Below are 12,879 nucleotides of genomic sequence, written 5' to 3' on the forward strand. Positions count from 1 at the left end.
GTCCCCTGAGCACTGCCAGGAGTAATTCCTGAGTGCAGAGCTAGGAGTAACCCCTGTGCATCACTGGGTGTGACCCAAAAAGAAAAAAAACCTTTTTGTTACCATTGTTTTCATCACCAATTACGTAGTTATTCATACCTATGAAACAGCTACTCCACAACTCAATGGTATAAAATACTGCACACTTATTACCTGACTTTCACAATTACACGTCTGTCACAGTTTAGTTGAATCTTCTGCTCCATGATAACTGTTAGAAAATTAACATGTTTCAGTTAGGGTTGGAATCTCACCTGAAGATCTGGCTAGGGAATGGTGTCTTTTGAGGCTCACATATGGGTGTTGGCAGTTACCAATTATTTAATGAAATTCCTCACTGAATGTTGGCTGGACCCCAAATTACAGAAAGATGTTTGCAACATGTTAACTTGCTACAACACATTCAAAAAGGGTGGAAATCTGGTAACCAAGCAAAAGTTTTGATTTTTCTAACATAAATATGGAAGGAATAACCTAGCCTTTGCTATATTACATTGTTTAGGAGCAAACAAGTAGATAAGTTAACTTAAAAGAGAAAGGAATTACATATAAGAAATGAATTCTTGTTTTCCAGTTGATAAAAACCCTGAGGACTATTTGAAAAATGGACCTTGGGCCTGCTCAGGGTTCACTCATGGTGGACTAGGGGACCATATGGGATGCTGGGGATTGAATGGGATTGCTGAGTGCAGGACAAGAGCCCTACCTGCTATACTATCCTACCAGCCACATGTGTAAATCTTTTGACTAAAATTTAATTGAATATCTCTATCCAACATTCTTCAACCTTTTTACACCTAGCATCTGTCCTGTATACATGATCATAGATTGTCAGATATAACTAAGATGCTGTTCAATCTTTCTACACCTAAGGATCAGCACTACTCAAAGATGGGTGGTGGAAGAAAACTTCTCTAATCTACTCATCTGTCACTGTTCTCTACTGATGACTTTTCATTTCAACTATAGACTTAAAACTATATGTATGCATAAAATGTGTGCATATATATGTATATATGTACAGATATATTCAATTATAGCCTTCACAGATTCTACTGATTCCTCACTCCAGTTCATCAATTCTATAATTTGGCACCTGGCTTGGATTAATTTTACCCCCTGGCAATATTCTCTTATATCACCATTCCTTGCCCAGCAAACTCTTTATTTTTCTTTTTTTTTAATTTTTTTTTTTCTTTTTTATTTTTTTTAATTTTTTTTTTTTATCTTTTTTTTATTAGTGAAACACCATGAAGTACACTTATAGACTCACAAATTTTTGTGCTTGGGTTTCAGTTATACAATGATCAAGTACCCATCCCTCCACCAGTGCCCATCCTCCCCCACCACAGGTCCTAGCATCCCTCCGACCCCCCATCCTCCCCTCCCCCCGTCCCACCCTGCCGCTGTGGCAGGGCATTCCTCCCTGTTCTCTCTCTCTTCTTTTGGGTACTGTGTTTTGCCAGAGAGGCATTGAGTGGCAGTCATGTTTGGTCTATAGACCACTTTTAGCATGTCTCTCCCACCCTGGGAGGGTCTTCACAACACCCTTTATTTGGTGCTCTCTTCTCTATCTGAGCTTCCTTCTCACCTAGCACATGTGGCTGGCCTTCAAATCATGGAGCAAAATTCCTGGTACTAATCTGAGCCCTTCCTGTGTGTTAGTCTCCCCTTTTGTTGCTTTATGTTCCCCAGATGAATGCAATCTTTCTGTGTCTATCCCGCTCTTTCTGACTCATTTCGCTTAACATGATACTTTCCATGTAGTACCACTTGTATGTAAATTTCATAACTTCGTCTTTTCTAACAGCTACATAGTACTCCATTGTGTAAATGTACCAAAGCTTCTTTAACCAGTCATCTGTTCTCGGGCACTCAGGTTTTTTCCAGATTTTGGCTATTGTAAAGAGTGCTGCAATGAACAAACAATTGCAGATGTCACTTCGACTATACCTTTTTGCCTCTCTGGGATATATTCCCAGGAGTGCTATAGCTGGGTCAAATGGGAGATCGAATTCTAATTTTTTGAGAATCGTCCATACTGTTTTCCAAAAGGGTTGGACCAGCCTGCATTCCCACCAGCAGTGAAGGAGGGTCCCTTTCTCGCCACATCCGCGCCAGCACCTGTTGCTTTTGTTCTTTTGGATGTGGGCCAGTCTCTGTGGTGTGAAATGATATCTCATTGTTGTTTTGATCTGCATCTCTCTGATGATTAGTGATGTAGAGCATTTTCTCATGTGCCTTTTTGCCATTCGGATTTCTTCTTTGCGAAAGTTTCTGTTCATTTCCTCGCCCCATTTTTTGATGGGTTTGGGTGATTTCTTCTTGTGTAGTTTAACCAGTACCTTGTATATCCTTGAAATCAACCCCTTGTCGGATGTGTATTTGGTGAATATTCTTTCCCATTCTGTAGGCTGTCTTTGTATTTTGGTCACTGTTTCTTTTGAAACTCTTTATTTTTCATGATGTTAAGAATCAAGACCAGAGGAAAAAATAAAGAAAAGTAAAGCCCAGGTAAATATCACACATGCAATGCACGTGCTCTATTATTGAGTAAACAACTATCATAAAAGCCCAGAAAACTCATTAATTTATTAAGATTTATATAAGGGGCCAGAGATGCAGGCCAAAGAGCTGGAATGTCATATCCAGTAAAAAAAATGTTTAATAAATTATTCACTAGGTGTGTGTGTGTGTGTGTGTGTGTGTGTGTGTGTGTGTATGTGTGTTTGTGTGTGTTGCCTTTTCTTGGTTCCTTTGCTCCTGTCCTTTTTAACACAATGGCTGACAAAGTACATCTGAATTTAAACATTATTTCACTGCCACTGTCACTGTATTCTTGTTCTTCGATTTGCTGGAGTGGGCCCAGTAACTTGTGAGACTTGTTACTGTTTTTGGCATATCAAATACATCACGAGTAGCTTGCCAGGCTTTGCTATGCGAGCAAGATACTCTTGGTAGCTTGCCGGGCTCTCCGAGAGGGGTGGAGGAATTGAAGGAGCAGGAATCGAACTCAGGTCGGCCAGGTCGGCCACGTTCAAGGCAAATGCCTTACCCACTGTGCTATCACTCCAGCCCAACATTATTTAACAACAGAAAATAAAATATCTAGTTTCATAAGAATTTGTTGAATTTTCTAAACACATCAATGAAACTATTTGCAGAGGCCCAAGAGAATTGATCAGGAGAAATTTATTCCCCCATATCATGTTGTCTCCCAAATATCACTGTTTGCAGAAGCCCTGCTGGTCTGTATGCATTACCTTGGTGGTCTGGTGGACCAAGAAATATGAGGTCTTAGCTCTGAACCTCTGACCTGGTTGACTATCATAAAGAGTAGCCCTCAGGTTTCCTTTAGCATGGAGGAAAGAATGCTTCCCAAAATCCAATATTCATAAACATCATAATACAGTAAATAATAAAAAGGAATGGGACTAAGATACTTGGTATTTAGTGATAGTTTTGCCATTGATCAACATTTGCACAACAATTTTCCCATTATGGTTACAAATCACTCTCTATGGAATAAAAAATATTAGTCTATTTAATCTCTCAAAAACCCTAGGGTACAATTTCTTTACGATTTTTAACACAGGGTTTGAATTGTAGTATAGGCACATTAAATGTTTGCTCATCACTTATTATTCCTTTTATTTCTATTCTGCTTGTATTTTATTTTACCTTTGGTAACAATTACTTCTATCACTTGTACTCTAATGCTTTTGTTTTTGTTGGCAACACAAAGTTAAAAGAGAGAGAGAGAGAGAGAGAGAGAGAGAGAGAGAGAGAGAGAGATTTAGCAGTTCTTCCTTGACTCATTGAACTATGCTCTTCTTTTCTGAGCTCAGAATTTCAAATTTATGCAACTAAATATTTTGTTCTAAGTAAATCAGTTTAAAGAGTTTGTCAATTTTATTATTTTTATACAATTTATAATACTACTGAATTTCAACTGTCATAATTTTAAAGACATAACTGACATAATTTTAAAGACAATTGTTAAAAATTCAAGTCATTCTTTTTTTCTATTTAATCACTGTATCACTGTCATCTCATTGTTGTTCATTGACTTACTCAAGTGGGCGCCAGTAACATCTCTGTTCATCCCAGCCCTGAGATTTTAGCAGCCTCTCCTTATTCGTCTTTCCCAACGCTGCCATATTGGAGGCTCTTTCAGGGTCAGGGGAATGAGACCTGTTATTTTTACTGTTTTTGACGTATCAAATACACCACGGGTAGCTTGCCAGGCTCTGCCGTGTGGGTGGGATACTCTCGGTAGCTTGAGGGACTCTGAGAGACTTTTTTTATATTTCCCTTTACTTTGTCTTTATAATATCTGATTAAATTAAGATGAGCTGTTAACTATTGGGTTAGAGTAGGCATGGCAGTTTTGCTGGGGGCTTTGAGTGAATAAGACAGGGGAGCTGAATGACTCCTCGGTTCATTATGATTTCACTGATACACGATATAGAGAAATGATATGAGATTTTATTCTGCTCGAGACAGAGAGCTCTCAATAGAGAAGCAATGCTTCTGGAATTCAGTAGAGCTAATTTTCATGTAAGAAGACCACTTTAAGCCCCTTTCAGTGCAGGTTTGAATATTTAATTGCTTTCTATCATTGTCAACAAACATGCTCTCACAGGTACTCTGGTTCCTTAATGACAAATGCAAATTTTACATGAATCAGTTTTAGGTCAACAAGAGGAATCAATAGCTAAGTGAAGTCATTGTAATACTAATTTGACATCCAGGATTACTTTACATTCATTCAACATGACTTTATTGAACGTTTATTCAGTGATAGGTACTAGCATCAAAAATAAATGCTACATAATCATCACTGCTCTACTGAATGTCTCAGATTACAGGAGAGAAATTATGAGTGATAAATAGCCATCTATTTCTGCTTATGGTCAGGGCAAAATACCAGCCCTAGAGGAGGACATAGGCTGATAAAGAAAGTGCAAATGTGGGGCTGGAGAAGCAGCACAGCAGGTAGGGCGTTTGCCTTGCATGTGGCCGACCCAGATTCAATTCCCAGCATCCCATATGGTTCCCTGAGCATCGCCAGGGGTAACTCCTAAATGCAAAGCCAGGAGTAACTCCTGTGCATCACCTTGTGTAACCCAAAAAAGTAAAAAAAAAAAAAAGGAAAGAAAAGAAAAGAAAGTACAAGTGTGTTTGTTATACAAAAGTTGTCTGTGTATGACAAAAGAAATTTTGTTATCATATTATCAAAAAAGTTTGCGTGAGAAGGACTAAGAAGCTTTTGGCAAGAATCTGCGTTTATTTCATAGACCATGTCAGGGAAAATATATCAGGACAGAAGTTGAATGTTCAAAAAAATGGTACAAAGTACCTCGAAGCATCCCTTACCTTTTGCCTCAATGATGAGACATGTAATGAATTATTTGTCACACAAGCATTGCCAGATACCACCCTATCTGCATTTACTCAACTGAGTAATTGAATTGCTAGACAGAAGCATTACTGCAAAAATATTATGACTGGAATCAGACTTAATTATTTTTCAATCCTTACCTAATACCAGATAAATTATTCAATGACTCTGCATCTCAGTTTTCTCAGTTTTTTTATATGGTATAGTACTTAGCTTGTTTGGAGGTTCTAGCAGGGGAGCGCAGCTACTCGTATACCCTCGACCGAAGACCGGTCCGTCTCTATCGGGGAAGCCTGGAGCGATAGGAGCGATAGAACAGCGGTAGGGCATTCGCCTTGCACGCAGCCCATATGGCCGACCCGAGTTCGATTCCTCCGCCCCTCTCGGAGAGCCTGGCAAACTACCGAGAGTATCTTGCCCGCACGGAAGAGCCTGGCAAGCTCCTCGTGATGTATTCGATATGCCAGACACAGTAACAACAAAGTCTCTAATGGAGACGTTACTGAGCCCGCTCGAGCAAATCGACGAACAACGGGAGGGCCTTACTTTTATAGTACTTAGCTTATACAGTAAAGGTAAAGGCCCTCCCGTTGATCGTCGATTTGCTCGAGCGGGCCCAGTAACGTCTCCATTGGAGACTTTGTTGTTACTGTGTCTGGCATATCGAATACTCTCGGTAGCTTGCCGGGCTCTCCGAGAGGGGCGGAGGAATCGAACTCGGGTCGGCCATATTGGCCGCGTGTAAGGCAAACGCCCTACCCGCTGTGCTATCGCTCCAGCTTATACAGTAATTGAGGCCATAAAATAGAATATAACACCAGTAAGGCTACATACTAGTGCATTAAAAAGAATAAATAAAAAGTCCCACATCTAGCCCCCAAATATGAATAGATGTTTCTTTCCATTCACATTTTGCTTGCTCCATAATTTTACTAATTTTGTGTTCTCTTTTTCATAAGAATAAACCTGTACTATTATTAAAGAATCGCCATTTCAGCATTGTGCAAAAAATGGGAGTTTTTTTTTGCACAATTAGAGTATCATGGGGAAGATCAGTTCTGGAAACTTTGCTGAGCAAAAGGCTCATCTAAGACACTAGTAAACTGAGTTATTGTGAGGAAAATTCTTAAGTATGTGCACCTTGGTGCATACAATGTAATCTTATTATAGGATTGATATGAAAATTCATTTCATATCAAATGGTTCACTGAACCATTTTCAAAATATTTGCTCAATGTAAACAAAACAAAAGGCACTTAGAAGAGCACAAAGAAAAATCTCAAATCAGAATTCAGATTCTTAATCTTATCTGGACACAAATAGATTTAGAAATCATAATGTTTAAATTTATTATATCTTAGATATCTTGTTTATAAAATCATATTTAATATTTATCTAACTAAAATATTTACTATAAGCCCAGTCTTTTTACAAAGGCTACCGAAGTGAGGCGATCTAAATCAGATTTTAAGCAAGGTTATCTTCAAGGATAGTATTATCTTAATAATTTTCATCTACCAGTGGTTTAAAAAACCCATATGCTTGCAGCTCTGTGGACTATTTAAAACTACGTACAGCTGTATGTAATGTGTATCTAACTCATGACAACTAGATAAAAAAGAAATCACAGTAGTATTCAGCTATATTTCAATTTATTGCTTATATCTTATTTTCTCCTCTGCTTATAACTTTTCTCTGAATAATTCATAATTTATGAGGAATATTATATTGACTTTAAGTTCTCTATTTAAAATTAAATTCTGAAGAGGAATTCAAAAGGTACATCAATTTTGGTCACTTTTATTTTTATCAATGAAATATAATTATGTAAACCGGGAAGAAGAGATACTTCTACAAGTAAAATATTTAAATTATCCTATCAAAACTTAAAAGTTCAAGCATTTTAACCTAATTAAAGGAATAAGTGTGGTGAGATTAAACCAACCCAATTAATTTATAGAAATTATATGAAAGGTGTTCTTTTATATGCAAGAAGGAAATAATGATAAGAATGTGGTTGATATTCATGGTAAATTAATCTGAACCATCCTACTTATTTCCTCTCAAATGCTCACTGCCTGATTTCTTTCCAACCTCATTAACTTTGAAGTGACTGTCATGTAGAATGGATACAAACAAGATTAGAGAATGCACAAATACTGGAAAGGAAAGACCGTTTTGTAAATTAAAAGAAAAATTATATTTGTGCCTTCAATACAAATAATCTAACTGCTTAGTTTGTGAAGTTTTCTATATTTTAAATATTATTCAGATTCTTTATTTTTCTGCATATAAGCACATTTAGAATTGTTCCATGGCCTTGAACATTTTTTTAATGAGATCACTTTCTAGAACACTGATACAGTTGGTATCACTTTTGTTTTTTTGGGGGTCACACCCAGCGATGCACAGGGGTTACTCCTGGCTCTGCACTCAGGAGTTACTCCTGGTGGTGCTCAGGGATGCTGGGAATTGAAGCTGGGTCGGCCGTGTGCAAGGCAAACGCCCTATCCGCTGTGCTATCTCTCCAGCCCTCGTGTCACTTTTTAAATAGTGTGAGTCTGGACAAATTTTATGTATCCATGATGTTGTATCAGTTAAATCAACATTAAAAAATTAGCTACACTATTCTGGTTCTTTTCTTTTCAGTCATTATTAGTAGAATAATTTTTCTTATACTTTATTTCTAAATTAATTTTTTATTAGCCACATGATTGATGGAATTATTACTAAGTTGAGTTTCAGGCATGCACTGTTTCAACACCAGTCCCACCATCACTGTCAACTTCTCCAGGTTCCTACCCTCCCTCTGCCCCAGCCTGAATTTATGAAAGGCACATTTTCTCTGGGAGGGCCACACCTGGTGGTTTTCAGAGGTTGTTTCTGCCTCTGCGTTTAGGAATCACTTCTGGTGGTGTTCGGAAACCATATGGGATTCCAGGTATTAACCCAGACAGTCTACATGCAGGGCAAGTACTACTGTATTATCTCTCCAGCCCAGTCAGGCACATTTTAATGTTTTGTTGTTGTAGTTTTGAACTCATGATTTCAGTTTTGCTGTTTCTGTTGTTTTATATATAGATATGCCACATCTTTACACCATGACTGTGTCCAAGGACCCTACCCTCTGCCCCTGTTACTTCCTGTCCATCTTTCTTTTTCCCATTTATTTCCTTATGTTTCATTTCTATAATCTTGGAGCTGGGGTACCACCCTGCTTTGATACCTTGCATTCCCTTGTCTTGTTATTCTCTATACCATATACAAATGCAATCACCTGGTAGTTGTCTGTCTTCTTCTCTCAAGATGATATGTTCTAGTTCCATACAAGTTGCAGCAAATTGCATGCTTTCATCTTTTCTTGCAGCTACATACTATACTATTGGGTATATATCCCACACCTTCATCATCTATTCATCTGTCCTTGGATGCCTAGCTTGATTCCATATCCTAACTGTGCAAAATTCAGCAGTGAATAATGGTGTACATATATCCATATTCTTTTGGATGAATGTTTTTGTGTACTGAGGATAGATACCATAGGCCGGGTTATATATCTATTCTAACTTTTCTAAGCAACTCTATACTATTTGCTATAGATTTGAATCAGACCACATTCCCACCAGCAGTGGGTGAGAGATCTTTTGTAATCACAACCCTGCCAACATATATTGCTCCCAGTAGGGTTTCTTTTATATATATGTACCATTTTTATTGATATGATATCTTATTGTTGTGCCCATTCTGTTCTTCAGATAAATGTTCATTTATTCTCCCCATTTTTTGACATGACTTTTAGACATTCTTTTGTTGATCTTTATGATCTTTATACATATGCTGGACATTTATCTACTGTATTGAGGCAAATTTTTCACCCATTCTGTTGTGTCTGTTATCTTTACCCATGTTTTCTTGCCATGCAAAAATCACTGTAATTTTATAGTCTCATATGTTTATTTTTGATTCTGTTGTTTTTGCTAATGGAATTCTAGCAATGAAAACAACTTTTAGGTCTAAATCTTAGAGCATTCTTCCAAAATTTTCTTCAATGTAATTTATGAATTCTGATTTGCTCTCAAGGTCTTTAATCTGCTTTGAATTGACTTTTGTATATGATGTGAGATATAGATCCATGTTTGTTTTTTATAAGTGCCCCAATCTTCCCAGCACCATTTGTTGAAGAGGTTATCTTTATTCTACTTCATGTTCCCACAGGTCCTTTGTTGAAAATTAGTTGACCATAGATCTGGGAATTTGTCTTTGTGTACTCAATTTTAACCCTTTTGTTGTTTTGATCACTACCACTTGTGGTATAGTTTCAAGTGAATGGTTGAAAACTTCTCCACTTTTTTATTTCTCATTTTGGTTTTGGCTATTTGGAGTGCAAGAGTATAGATAGTAAGTCTTCCCATAAGAGTATAGATAGCAAGTCTTCTCTTAAGGTTTTATAAAAATTGCCTAGTGAACTCATATGTACCAGGGCTTTTGTTCTCAGAGATTTTTAATTACTGCTTTTATTTTTTTTTAATTTCCTTGCTTGTTATTGGAAATCCAGGTTTTATATTTCCTCCTTTCTCAGTTTTTGGGCATTTTATGATGCTAAGTTTCTTTTTCTTCTGGGTTCTCTACCAGCATAAAGTTGTTCTAAGTGGCCACTCACTTTTCCTTGAATTTCTGAGCAGTCCTTTGTAACTTTCCCTCTTCTGTCTTCATTGTCTCATATATTAGCTGATTAGTATAGCCAAAAGCCTCTATCCCTCTCAGAGAGCCTGGCAAGCTACCAAGAATATTCCGCCCACATGACAGAGCCTGGCAAGCTATTCATTGTGTATTTGATATGCCAAAACCAGTAACTACAATGGGTCTCATTCCCCTGACCCTGAAAGAGTCACCAATACGGCAGCGTTGAGAAGGATGAGGAAGGAGAAGCTGATAAAATCTCAAGGCCGAACTAGCCTGCCAAAACGAAAAAAGACAAAAATGACTATACTTTCAATGCGGTACGCTGGCATCAGATGCATCCATAGAGGACCTGATGGTACAAGAGTGAAAGATCAAGTACGACATCATTGGTCTGACTGAGACAAGAAGTCATCAATCACATCATGCCGTTTTCAACACTGGAAAAGAACTGTTCCTTGGAACATGTGACAAAAGAGGCATTGGAGGCATCGGTGTCCTTGTCAACACAAACTTGACCATGAACATTGATTCATTTGAATGCCTAACAACCCAAATAAGACGTTTACACTTGAATAGTGTGACTCACTGCCAGCAGTTTCTATCTTAGTTGTCTACACACCAACATCCGATTATGATGAAGGAGAAATTGAGAAGTTCTACATGGAACTGGAGAAGTTCTATAAAGAAGACCACACCTTCTACAAGATCATTGTTGGTGATTTTAATGCCAAGGTAGGACCAAGAAGATAAGCCAAAGAACTTCACATTGGGACCCATGGCCTAGAATGGAACGAACAGGGTGAGAGACTGCCTGAGTTCATCATGTCAACCAAGACCATCCATGCTAACTCACAGTTCCAGAAGGCTGAATCTAAACGTTGGACATGGGAGTCTCCCGATGGATGGTTCCACAACGAAATTGACCACATCATATTCAATTGACGGTTTTGCCTGACCAATATCGCTGTTGTCCCAAAATTCCAAACGGGATCTGACTGTCTCCTTTATACAAAATTCTATTTCACAGAGCAGAGGGAAAGAGCTGCCAAGTTTAAGAAGAGAACTCCCAGAATGACCACCAACTGGGAGCTCTTTGGTACTATTGCTGCAACATGGGAAGGTGCCGTTGTTGACAACTTTGAGGAGGAATACGATTGACTGGTTCAGCAACTCCATGATTGTGTGAAGAATGCCAAGAGAGAGATAGCCACACAAAATGCCTGTCTTCTAAAACTCTTGAGCTGATTCACCAACATGGTTTGGCGCATGCCTCAGGTAACCGCAAGCAAACATCCAAGCTCGCAAAGCAGTGCAGAGATGCGATCAAGGAAGACCTCAAAGGGAGAAGAGCAGCAATGCTGGTAGATGCAGCAGAAGCCGGGGAAAGCATTTGTAACACCCACCTGTCCTTTACCAACTACAAGACCAAGATGACTGCCCTCCGATGTCCTGATGGATCTACCACAGCTTCCAGAAGGGCAATGGAGAAGATTATCCATGACTTCTACTCAGATATCTTCGATAGCCATGTCCACCTGCCCACGTACCAAATTCCGCAGGATGGATATGTTTTTACCAACATTCTCCCTTCTGACTCCGTAACAGACCGGTTATAACAGACCGATCATCACACTCAGCTCCTGGGAGAGAACAAGACAGAGTCTCCTACCCTATGCCTGACTGTCTCCACCAGGGCCCAACAGCTGAAGACCACCGAGGCCCAGCCAAGGCCTTGCTGGGAGCACTCTCCACACACTTGGATGAGCCTCACGCATAAAAGAACTGACAGAGGAACCCAGGTGTGTGGGACCCGGGGCTGAGATCTCCAAGCCTGTACAGTTTGGGACTGGACCTGCCAGTAACTAGACAGTTACACCCACCAACTGCCGTGTAACTCCAACAACGGCCAGGATCCAGAGATTATCACACTCAGCTCCCGGAAGCTTATCATCTCATTCCTAATTTGGTCAAACTGGCAGGCTACCAAATGTAACATGCCCACACGGCAGAGTCTGGCAAACTCCCCGTGGTATACCCAATATGCCAAATACCAGTAACAATGATGGGTCTCATTCTCCTAACCCTGAAAAAGCCTTGAATATGGCGCTTTAAAAAAAAAAATCTCAGGGCTAGGACGAAGAAGACGTTACTGGCACCTGCTCGAGGCAATCGACGAACAACAGGGTAGTCGTGATCGTGATCGTGATCTCCCTTCTGAAATCTGACACGTCATTTTGTTGTTAAAGAAACAAAGAGCACCTGACCCAGACAAGGTAAGACCTGAACACCTGAAGAACTTGCTGTCAGTACTCATCAATACACTGGCTAGGCTCTTCACACGCTGCCTATCTGAATGCAAGGTTCCGTCCCAATGAAAAACCAGCAGGACTGTACTACTGTACACGAAGGGAGACATCCACAACATTGTCAACTATCGCCCGATCTGCCTATTGTCTGTCATCTACAAGCTGTTCACTCGAGTTATCCTGATTAGTACTGGCAGAACACTAGATGAAGGACAACCATGCAAGCAAGCTGGGTTCTGCAAAGGATTCAGCATGATTGACCATATCCACACAATAACCAAGCTCATTGAGGTTTCTCAGGAGTTCAAGATGCCACTCTGTCTAACGTTCATTGATTTAATGAAGGCCTTTGATTCTGTTGAGATGAAAGTGCTCATTGAAGCCCTAGCCAATGAGGGCATTCATAGTCAATACATCAGGATCCTTACAAGATGTATTATGGATTCA

Source organism: Sorex fumeus, unplaced genomic scaffold (genome assembly GCF_029834395.1).
Source record: "Sorex fumeus unplaced genomic scaffold, SorFum_2.1 ptg000115l, whole genome shotgun sequence".
In the NCBI taxonomy this organism is placed as follows: Eukaryota; Metazoa; Chordata; class Mammalia; order Eulipotyphla; family Soricidae; genus Sorex; species Sorex fumeus.